The 12,129-nt window shown below is 36.1% G+C and overlaps 1 protein-coding gene across 3 annotated transcripts in view; it reads left to right on the forward strand.

The window, feature by feature from the left end:
- EPHA6 (EPH receptor A6) overlaps positions 1-12,129 on the forward strand; it is a 359,369-nt gene that overhangs the window by 185,122 nt on the left and 162,118 nt on the right. The gene's annotated exons all lie outside the window — the stretch shown is intronic.

Here is a 12,129-nt window from a genome sequence, read left to right on the forward strand (position 1 = left end):
TCCCTTTCTCACTAAGGGAGAAAGTGAGGTGCCAGAAACTTCCCCTGTGTAAACTTCATCTGTGTAAACTTCCTTTTGGATCTTTTGCTCCCTGATATTAAATGCAGTCACTAAGCTTGTCCAGGTGGAGGTCACCTGAAATACAGTTCACTTTTAGAGTGGATAACAGCTGTGTGAGCACAGCTTGTGATGTGTATTTAAGTGGTAGGCTTTTAAAAAATAATGTCTTTTGCTCTTGTCTGTCCCTGGTTTAAGGATATAGATTTTTCTCTGTGGTTTACTTAAAACAGGGAAAAGACCAGTGCTTTGATAGTTTTTGACACACTGACAGTAAACTCTAGACTGTTTGCATTCCCTTTAATAATTCTTACATTACTAAAATGCTATTGGAAAGGCTTCATAGGATTTAAGACCAGATTTTCAGAATATCTGTCAGTTTATCTGGATATAAAAAGACAGCTTTGTGTGAGAAAGAGCTGTAATAAATGATATGGAGTCATACATAAAGTGTAGTTATAAAGAAAAAAAATTTTCTGTAGGCTTACAGGCTGTGTAGTTGTATAAAACTATATGCATGGTAACTATATATTTAAAAGGACAAGAAAGAAAGGGAGCATTCTATGAAATGTGGAAGAAAATTCATGGAATTTTTGTTGATGGAAGGTATGGAGAGAAAAATGGACATCTTTTTTAGTTACTTTTTAGTCATAAATAAGAATGGATATAGAAAAATCTAGGGTATCCAGCCTCAGAAAAGCAAGCTGAACATTGCAGAGATTTTATTATAAACTCACTGCTGGTAGCCTTTCCTTATAATCTTAATTCTGATGGAATGGGTGGTAGTTATTGCATGATGCTGCAGGTTTGTGCACATATTCATAGAAAACAAAGATCCAAGATTAAACATGTGACATGACAACAAAAATATATTTGTTTTTACAAGGATGGCTTTACCAGCAGTCCAAAGATATTGGTTTAAAACAATTTTTTTGCATTTCATATGTGTCTAATGTGAAAGATACAGGTGTGCAATTAATTCTACCCACTGAACACATTTATCCCATATGCAATATTTTCCTACATACTGTTTTAATGGTTTTGGTATGCACATTGCATGAAGTGCAAAACCTCTTTATAAGTACATTGTTTTATTCAGTTGTCATATCTTTGTTAAGAATACAGACCAAAATCTTCTGCTGTTATAAGTCCAAACCATTCTGTTAGCTACAATAATTTAGAATAGGGTTTTTTTAAATTTTATTTTCTTTGAGCATATTGGATTTACTTCCCTCTAGTGGCCCTTTCTTTTGAGTGGTTTGTGTGAAATTAACAGATTTGTCATTTAACATGCAAAATTATTAGCTTGTTCTTCAGGGGGTTTTCTTTTCTCTCTTTTTGGAGAACAATGTTGCTGAATAAAGTAATTCAGTGAAGAGTTCTGTGGGCATCCACAGAAGCTGAAGAATTGTATTCTGCCACATTAGTGAAGAGAGTAGTCTGAGAGCATCAGAGAGGGGGAATATTTGCTGACAGAAGTGAATTAATTCAAAAGTGATTAAAACTGATTCTTATGCTCAGAGCCCTACCACAACTAATATTAAAATCTTAACTGCCTCCTCATGCAGTTGCAAGTATCAACAAGATTAAGCATGGTACTCAGCTTTAACAGTGACAAGGAGCAGACTGAAGGAAAGCAACACTTGAAAAAGGCTTTGCAAACTGCATCCCTCAAAGCTCTCTGTAATTTGATGTCTAAAGCATTGCCAGACCTGATCAAATACTAAAAAATTTACTAACGTTAATATGAGTAAGTCTTGTAAAATTCACTTGGTAATACTGATTGACTTTAATTTTGTACAAGGACTCATAAGTTTGACATCAACGGGTTTGGTTTTTTTTACCTTTGGCTTCAAAATTTCTGTGGCCACATTGTCTGTCAGGCCCCACAAAGAAATATGAACCCATTAGCCAACATGAGTTTGATAACAGCAAAAGAGATTCAACAGAATTGTGAAGAGTGACCCTTCAGTCACCAAGGCCTTGGTTAGGTCTGCAAGTTGAAAAGCAAAGTCCGGCTACCTGAGAGTTGCTTTCTGTATTAGATACCAGCTGAATGACCACTCAGTCTGCCTGTTGACTGGCTAGCCAAGATAATATATATTTATTTTTGGTCCTGTACAATCACAGCGTGTGCTGTGTCTTGTCCAGCCAGTGTGGCAAACAAAGATAGGGCAGGGTGAGTTAGAAAGTACAAATCTTGCAGATGGAGAGATGAGGGAAGTGATCTATATGCACCCTTCAGTAGCTTTGTTTGAAAGTGTTTTGAGATACCAGAATAAATTCTCACTTTAAACTCAGATAAATGGACAGATAAACAGGATTCTGCTCAGAAAAGCACTTAAGCAAAGTTCCTGCTCAAGAAGGAACATTAGTACATATTAAAGTACTTTCCCAAATCACTGCTAAAGTGATTTGTAAACAACCAAAAGATAAAACATGTTTTCACAAAAAGCCTCATCAAAAAATGTTTAACAACGCTATTGTTCAGAAAAGTGCCTGGATGCTTTTCTTAATGAGAGAGAAAGTTTTATACAGCAGTAAATATGCTGAGTACAAAGTAATTGTGCTCCATCAACTTTAAATCATTGTGAGAAGAAGCAGAGAATTATATGCTGAGTTGTAATTTATGTTTCTCTTATGACTAATGGAAGGAAGAGACATCTAAATATATAACTTTCTTAGCATGCCATAGTGTCTGCATTGCTTAAAGAAAATTCAGAAGTACTGGAGGTTTTTCATGCATAATTAAAGTAGTAAATAATGAATAATTAAGCAAAACAGAACTTAAGTTCCTATTTCCAAATAACAGTCCATGCATGCTTTCATTCACTGTGCATTCATACATTCTACTCCTTTAGAACAGAGGGGTTTTAACTTTACACTATAAGGAATGGAAGTATGAGACATGGTGGTGGAATGTTTACTCTGGAGAAATTCCCTTTCTCCCACTGCATTCTGGAGTCTTCTCCTTGCTCAGTTCTGCAGTTTGTGGATGACTCTGGTCTCTGTGTCATCAAAGACCTGCTACCAGCTGCTATCTGAGGCATGAGCAGCTTCACTCTGAGGGCACACACCCTATCACTGTATTAAACACTTGTCTCATTTTTCTGTGTCTGTCTAGTGTTGACAGCTGAGAGTTTCAGTCAGACCCCAGAAGTGCAAATCTGTCAGGATTCTGTTGTGTAATACATCTTATTTTATGTGAGCTGTTGGCAGATACATCCTAGGCAATGTTTCCTAATCTGATGGTAAAAATCTTGCCAGTGTTTGGAGGTGTTTAATATAATTCCTCTTTCTAACACAGTTAAGGTATATTTCTAGTACAGGTGGTTTCCTCAGACATATTTTTAGTTCAGTGGAGACAGTCTGTAGAAAGAGGAACCTCTTATCACTCATTGCTGTGGGAATTGATGAATACCTGGAAGGATTTCAATTTCCCTTCCAGGAATAAACACAACTGTTTCACCATGAATTAAAGGCATGAAGTATTATAATCACTGTGGAGATGGTGTAAGTGGTTAAGAGCCTCATCTGGCTGACATCCTGTGTCTCAGTAACCCTGCCAGGACAGTTTATCAAGATTGAGCCTTGTGGCTGGTGACTGTAGAGTTTTAGGATCCTCACCAGGGTGGCAGGGGAGTTCCCTGTTCCTTCATCCTAAATTGATTCCCACAGCAGCATCCAACATTCACCCTAACCAAAATTCAGCTTTCCTTTTTTGCCCCGAGTCTCAAATCTCTACAGACAAGATTGTCATTTGTGACTTTAAACTCTTTTTTCATAATGACATGATGAAGCCCCTTTGAACCATCTTCCAAATTGTTTATGCTAATAGCTTGTAAATCTAAAGGAACAGCTCTTCTAAATGGCTGATTATTGGAATAGCAGATCCATGAGCAATAAAAGCCAGTCATAAAACATTGACAAAACCCTCCATCAGACATTGCCAAAGCTCCAGCCCACATGAAAGAAAGAACATGACATTTTCATAGATGACAATAAAAAAGAACTTTATGGCATTTGTTTACTGAGAGTTCCACCCAACACTGCACCGTTGTCAGCATTGCTGATGCTACTTTTGGGAAAAATTTGAAGAGAAATATCAACTTCTTGGTAACTGACTAGGGACAGTCTGTAAATGGCTGTACTGAAGGTGATGGGGAGACAGCAAAGAGTACCAATTTTAAAAAAAGCTCGAGATCCATGATCATACATTTAAACAATATATTTTTGAAGGAATTCAGCATTATGTAAACAATATTCAGTGTGTTTATGACATGAATATGTATGCATATTTATAGCAGTGTGTACATAAATAAGCATTTTCAATTGGAAAGAAAACCACAAGAGAGAAATTCTGCATCTCAGTTCTCAGACTTGTTGAGGTCTGCCAGAATTCAGAGCTTAGAGCCAAGGTCTTTGTGCAACATTGTTGTTAATCACAGATTTTCATCTGCTGGTCACCTCTGTACAGCCACACTACTTGTAGCTGATTTTTTTTGCACATGTGCCTGATTACTCTACAGTATTCATAGGAGAGAAGTGGCTTTTGAAAAAATCTTGATTTATTTCTTGCATGGGTTTTTTTAATGCTTATAAACTTTTTATCAGATATGTTCTTTTTCTGCTGGAGAATTTGGATGGCCACTCATTTTTCTGAAATGAGGCAGCAAAAGTCAACCTGGTTGCATTTATTTTCATCTCTCATGCACCAGAATTGGCCATAAGTGAGTCAGCCAATGCATATATTTTCAGATACATTCCTCTAACTTGCACAATATCAGGAGAACAAAATTAAATTCTAGTTTGAATGAGAAGGGGAAAGGTTAATCAATGCTATATTTTTTTCCCACAATTTACTTACCAGTGTGGTCTTTCAGCTTCTGTACTAGTTTCTTTCATTGCAGAGTGCACCATTATTTATAACCATTAGCAATATGTCCATGACATGCATTTTCAGCAGATTTCTGATTTCAGTTGTAGTCACTAAAATGCAGCACCCAAGTGCTGCAACAATTTTTTATAATTAATAATAATTTATTTCAATTTGTGAAAGAGGGAATTGTGGAGAAATATGTAAAATAGTCATTAACAAGAAATTGACAGGCATCCAGCACTGAGATAAGAAATATGCCTTGATTTTATTTGTTCCTGTTGTAGTCAGTAGCTGTGAAGGGCATTCAGCACGTGATAAAACCCCTAAGAAGGAAATGTGTATTTATTGACTTTGGTGATTTTAAGTAGAATGTCAAATAACCTCATTGGTGCTATCTCTATGCTGGCCTAAGAACCATGTTAAGATAATTGAGCACATTTCAGTTATCTGGAACCTCTCACAGTGAAGGATACCCAGTGGAAAGGATCACCATTGAGTATTCTGCTCAGGGTAGGGAACAAGGTATTTCAGATAAGAACTGAGTTAGTGAATTAGAAACTTCTACAACAAATGTTAATTGACCAACTCAGGAAAATCTTCGGAGTTACACCAAGAACCTTCTGTTTGCAAAGTTTACCTAAGCATTTCTGAAAGATATTTCATTCAAAACCAAAACCAGCCAATCAAACTAGATAAAACAAGATCAGCACAAATCCAAAGGAAACTCTGGTGTTTCCAGTGCATGGTAAGTGAAATTATGACTTATGTTGCATTCTTGGTAAAAGTAGTGATTTTGGTTAAGTGTGGTAAAGGAAGACATTCATCATAAATGGTCAGTCTAAAAAAATCCATGTTTATACCTCTTATGACATTGACACAAATCTTTAGGGACTGTGTTCAAAATGAAAGACACAGGAAATTACAAACCAATTCTGATAATGTTCAGGGTCTTTAAAGCAGTGATGTTTCAACAGTTTGCCTGAATTATTTGCTTCCTAAAATTTGTTTCTTCATTACACTCAGCTCTTGACTCTTCCATATGCATTTGCCTTAGGCTCACATTTTGGAAATAGTTTTAATTTATACACAATAATGGCATTAAGTTGTGCACTTTGGAATGAGAGCAGACTCAAATTTACGTAGTTTCCTAAGCTTTATAAGTTTATTTTACAGCTCTGTTAGTTTGAAGATATTTGTAATAACATGCTTTTACCTTTTTCTGCCCAGATTAACAATGAGAGACATCTGTTTGCTGTCTTCATATCTGTGTTGCATATTTAAATGTTTTCCTACTGTAGTAAAATTTATGCTGTGCTCCCATGAATGAATAATAAAGATTGCTCCTCTGGAGAGTTTATAGTAGCCAGGGTATGCACATCTAATATTCAATTGAGAAATGGATTTTGTCCTTAAACATACCCTTTCTTGTATTTTAAAACACCTATTTGAAGTGAGGCTTCATATTTGAGTCTGAATCCTCATTTGTTAGAGATGAGACAAGAAGGGTCAGGATTGGGCCATGCATTCTTGGCCAGGGGCAAAAGGGGAAGAAATCCACACTCATTATCTGCTAAATCTTATTTCCATCCAGCATGCAATGTCTGGTTTCCAGTAAGAACTGATTTTTGCATATTAAATATGCATTTTTTTCTTTGTTTCTCTTCTATTGAGGCTTCCCTGAAAACCTTTACTTAAGCAGGAATATCCAGGAAGTTCTAAAGTGGACTTTTTCAATTAAACCAATTTTTAAATCTTTTTCATACTTCTTCACCTAGAGCAAGTGCAACTAACTCTGTGAAGAATTGGCTTTTCAGAGTATTTTGTTTGTTGTGGTTTTCTCTTGATAAAATGGCATACATTGCATCAGATGCAAGTGTTTTATTTTGCTATCTACTTGTAGAGTCAGAATAGCCAAAAGGAGAATGAAGATGACACACAAAACCATTCCCATGGCAAATCTGAGTGAAGAAAGAGCTATGATAGTGAAAGAATTTATAGTATGAAAAATAAACAAAAAAGTGTAATAATTTAAGATTAGGGTGGAAATCTGTACCTTTTCAGAGAATACACATGACTACAGAGCTGTATTAACTTACTTCCCTGATGTGTATTATTTTGGTGCTGGGAAATGATCTTGAGCAGAAGAGCAGAGTTTATTCTGCATTCATCTCCTTGCCTTTTCCTGAAACCATCAGGTTCAGTGGTGCCAGTGCCAGTGGTAACCTTTGCTGCATGAAACAGCACACTGTAATACTGAAAAATTTATTCATCTCAGCTAAACAAAAAAATGTTTGTGAGATTTTTGAAGGCAAATTTCCCTGAGAATATTTTTTCATGGTGCAACCCATAGGAGCTGATGTAGAAGAAAGTTGTGTCCCAACACCTCCAGCCCTGCCACAAACACACCCAGCCATCACCGTGGACTCTGAGGTTTTGCCATCACATTCCCAAGTGTTTCTCAGTGCAGTTCTCTGCAGGGGTAGGGACATGCTGCAGGGGGTTTTATCTATTGGTCTGTTTAGCAGCCTGTCTAACACCACATTTACTTCATTATTTTCTCCTGTTATAATATTTCCCTTTCTGTTAACCATGGCTCTGTAACACAGGTGGTTCATCAAGGTGGCCTAACATTTCTAGCTAAGCATCAGGAATGCAGCCATGTTTCTGGGTAGTGAACAATTCTAAAAGAAAAATCCATGCAGATATTGGTCTTCCATATTCATATCTATAGTAGAATTCAGGATAAACTTCCTAGATAGTCTTTACATTCTCATAAATATCATAAAGCTAAGCTCTTTTAAGCAGCACAGCGAATAGAATTTGTTTGCCTTTCAAGATGATGGTTTTACTGTCAGACTTAAAGATGTGGATTTCTTAGGCAGTTTAGGGAGGATAATGTTGACATCTTCAAAAAACTGGAGTGGGTGGAATATATGTCAGTTTTTATGAGCACATCACTATTAGTCTCAGTTGATGGAAGATTAAAATTAATTTCAATATCAAGATTATTTTTTTTCTATAATTAAAGATATTTGAAGGATAAAAAAAGGCATAATACTACATATATTTTTGGTTCTACATGCATCTATATATTATAAAAAGAAGTCTTTCAATATATGTATAAATAGTTTGAAATAGCAGTTTATCAGTGATTTGTTGTCGAACTAAAACTAAATGCAGGTTGATGTGTTAACATCTTTCTATTTGCTATAAGATTATTTAATTTTAGGGAAATATTTTGTTATACTTATATATTTTCCACTGAACTTTTTTAGATTAATTTTTCTTTCTTCTTAGATATTCCTGCTTATCTATTGGAGGTTTTAGAAAGCCTTGCAATAATTACAGATAGAAAGAATTCATAGGGGTAAATATTATTAGAGCATACTCTATAGAATTTAAAGTATGAAAATATTCCATTATTCTGAGTTACAGCAATATTTGATAGTCCTTGTAAAAACTGCAATATTTGCAACAGAAAACAAGAATGGTGCAAATTTGTCAGGAGTAATATAACTTCTCAAGATTTCAATAAAGGCAATTATTTTACTTCTGGTGACTTTCACAGCCATTTTATGCAAAACAAAAAAATAAGATCAATCCTATAATGCGTACTGATTTTCTATGTGGTTTTATTTCCTGAAGCTTATTTCCTGTATGGGACAAAGTGCAGCAAGTTCCTTTTGACTGCTTTGCTGGATGATAAATTGGGAAGGGAACCAACTCAGAGTAGTAGAGTGGGGGTAAATAACCCTGTGAATTCAAGGATGTGCAGGGAGACTAATGAGACAGAAAATGGCCCTCAAATAATCTTTGGCTATTTCACAGCTAAAATCTTTGGTGTTTGGATGACACCAGTGATCTCACAAAAAAATAGTGATTTACCAAAAGATGAGGAGTTACTTAGGAGATTGTAGCATCTCTTTCTGGGTGGAAAACTATGGCCAAGGAGATGGTATTTAGAAAACAAAGCAAAACAAAGCATTCCATCCATATATCCAAATTTATTTTATTTTAACATTTTTCAGTTACTTCCCAGCTTCCATAGAACAAGATTGTTTATTATTGTGTAATATAGAGTAGTATGGAATAATATGTGGACGTCTGTTTCTCTCCTTCACTCTCTATTTTTCTGACCTGGGTGGGTGAGTGTTCTTATGACACCACTATATACAGACATGTGGATGTCTCTACTCAGTCTTTATTTTAGTGCATGTTTTCACAAGTAATAAAAGTAAAAAAATATGTACCTATCTATTTAACCTTTTGAAGTTATATAAAATAATTCTAAATCAAATTAACTCCTAATTGTGAGATAGTGGACCAAATCCAGATTATTCACCTTCTCAGTTGTTCAGAAATTTAACTGAGAGTTATTTTCACAATAAATTCTTATGAAGTGTGTTCTTCCATTCACTAATTCCTCTCAAGTTTTTGCTACTACCTTCCAGCAATGAAATAGTGCATCAAATGTCTGAAAAGAGAACAGTAGCAACAGTCAGACACTTCAGGGATCGACATTTGGTTATTAGTTCATGGTTCTTTAGGTTGGTGCACTCACCTTTATTTGCTTCACAATATTTCCTGGGAACACAACATCAATAGTCAGCATCTGTCCAGCAAGAGGTGGCTTAGTGCTGCAATAAAAAGTTCTTCTCAGTTTAAAGTGGGAAAGGAACTGTTTGAAACATTAAATTCCTTCTGTCAGGCAGATGGGGATTTAACTGGAGCACTCTCAGTTATAAAACAAGTTTTCATTGATCTGAGTGCTTGAATTCCTAACTGTAGCTTACTTTCCCTTTGATTTTGAAATCCATAAATGCCAGTCATAGCTTTAAGAAGGAAAATCACTGGCAGGGGAGTTTAAATTAAAAGTGATAAATTGAGACTGCTGGTGACCACTGCCTCAGCCAAACACAAAAGTCATGGCTCTGCCTCTAAATATTGCTACATGTTTCATTTTAAATTGTTACAAATTAGGCAGGAAGTTAATTACTAGCTTGGAATAAAAGTGATAATGCTGATTGGAAAAGCCATCATAAACCAATTTTTTTCTTTGCGCAATGCCATCTGACATGCCAAAAATAAAGAAATAATAATAAAAATTAGTCTGCTCTTAAAAATGGGCACCTCTTATGGGAATAAATGTGGCACTAGCTGTGTGTAGTGGAGGTGACTTCCCTTCAGAACACATTTGCCAGCTTAAAAATGTAAGAGAAGACTGAAAGATGCAGGAGACATTGTTCTCCCTTAGCTGCAGGTTGTTGGGGGTTAGGGACATATATCTCTATCACTACTGACTTGATATTAGAGTTGCTATCAACTGTTTTAGTGGTAGCAAGTGCCAGGATGAACAATTGCTCATTAAAAGAGTGTGACCTTAAAAAGAGAGCAAAGCTGTAAATCTTAACTGGTCTCTCATTTATTTTACTCTCTGTCCAGAAGACGCACAGCTGTAAAAGCAGACACAGCAATGCTCAGGGATTCACCTTTTTCTGAAGTTCCAGATGTAGTGTTAGTCTCAGTATCAGTGGGACTGTTTCACAACTAATCAGTTGTTTGTTCTTTCTAGCAATGCATTACTTCCTTATTAGCAGCATGAAAAGGCCCTTGACAGTCCATAAAGTGGTGAAATATTTATGCCTCAGGTGAAAAAGTATAAAAAACCCAAACCAACTACAAATGCTGCATCAGTGCAAGGGAGTCTGCCTCCTAAACTAAGGACAGAAGTATTTGAAGTTAAACATTGATCATGAGTTAAGACAGAGCTCCCAGTGCAAGTGTGAAAATATAAATGAGAATACTAAACTGAGCTCTCTGTTTTCCTCATTACTGAGCAGCTCACTCAGTACTCACCTCTCCACTCTTCCACTTCCTTTCTGCTCCCCTCCTTGGTTTTTTAGCCACTGCAAAGTTGGTGGTGCCACCTGTGGCTGTTGTTCTGCCTTGGAGTGACTTGTAATGTATATATCCATCCATCCATCCATACATTGCCAGTTGGCCTGGGAATTCTGCCCCTTGTTGCTTGTTCTTAGAGGGCACAGCCTGAAAGTTAAAAATTGCTTTAACCCATGAGTGAATGCACAGCAGACTTTTAGTGTCCTCTGTGGTTTTGTGTCTTTTACCAGTCTGCTGATCATAAATGCTGTATGCTCTCCAAAAATGCAAGCCCTCTTTATTTTTGAGAGTTTTCAATCAAATTTTGTTACCATGTTATGTGGTTCTGCCTATACAGTTAAGATCTTTCCAATATTCCTCCCATGCATGTTTTCAAAACTGGAAGATTCCGCCATAAATATTTATTTTTCAAGTTACAGTTTTATTGTAGAGCATCAGAGCAGGAGTTAAAATTTAGTGAGCTGGTAAAATAATTATGGTAGGCTGGTATCATGATGAAGGAAAAGCTCCTAGTAGTTTGGAAACCTTTTCTTTCACAATTAAAACTTCCCTTGCAGCAGAAAAAAAATGTGTCAAGATACTAGATAAAGACAGACCAACTGATGCAGAAGAACTGAAAATTTTTAAAAATTGAAAAACAACTTCTGACAAGATTTTGGAGATGCAAAAATCAGAGCTTTCTGCTCTAACTCTGGTTTTTTGTCATATCTGCCTGCCACTTGAACACCAATGTTAGGACTGGAGCAAGGGAGACTCAGATCTTGAAATTCAGAGTATGAAATCCTTGTGCAGCTCACTCCAGCTCACAGAGCTGGGCATGGGCTCACTAGAGAAACATGAAACTTTCTGTTGAGAAAAAGGCAGCCTTGCTGGCATTATCATAAATTCACTAGTCCACCATTTGCTACATTCAAAATCACCTTTTGAAATGTATCTTTAATAGAATTATTTAAGTTGTATAACTACACTTAGATGCAACTGCTAATATCTCATTAGAGAACATGAAAAGAGCAGTTTGTAGTTAGTATATCTTGCAGTTCAAAAGTGTTTAATTGTTGTTTAAAAGAGTTGGTTTCAGACATTTGTTGCTTATATTCCTTCTCCTGATCTGCCTGAGTAGTTCTATACAAACAACTATCTTTTGGAGAAACATGTCTAGGAATCTGGAGTTATCACAGATTGTGCTGTGGCATTTTCAGTGAGGTTCTGTGTGTAACAATTTACCAGCTTTTTTTTTTTAACAAAGAGATTTACCTACTCTGCAGTGATTTAGAAGTGAGGCATCAGTTTGGAGT

This window comes from Serinus canaria, chromosome 1 (assembly GCF_022539315.1).
Source record: "Serinus canaria isolate serCan28SL12 chromosome 1, serCan2020, whole genome shotgun sequence".
In the NCBI taxonomy this organism is placed as follows: Eukaryota; Metazoa; Chordata; class Aves; order Passeriformes; family Fringillidae; genus Serinus; species Serinus canaria.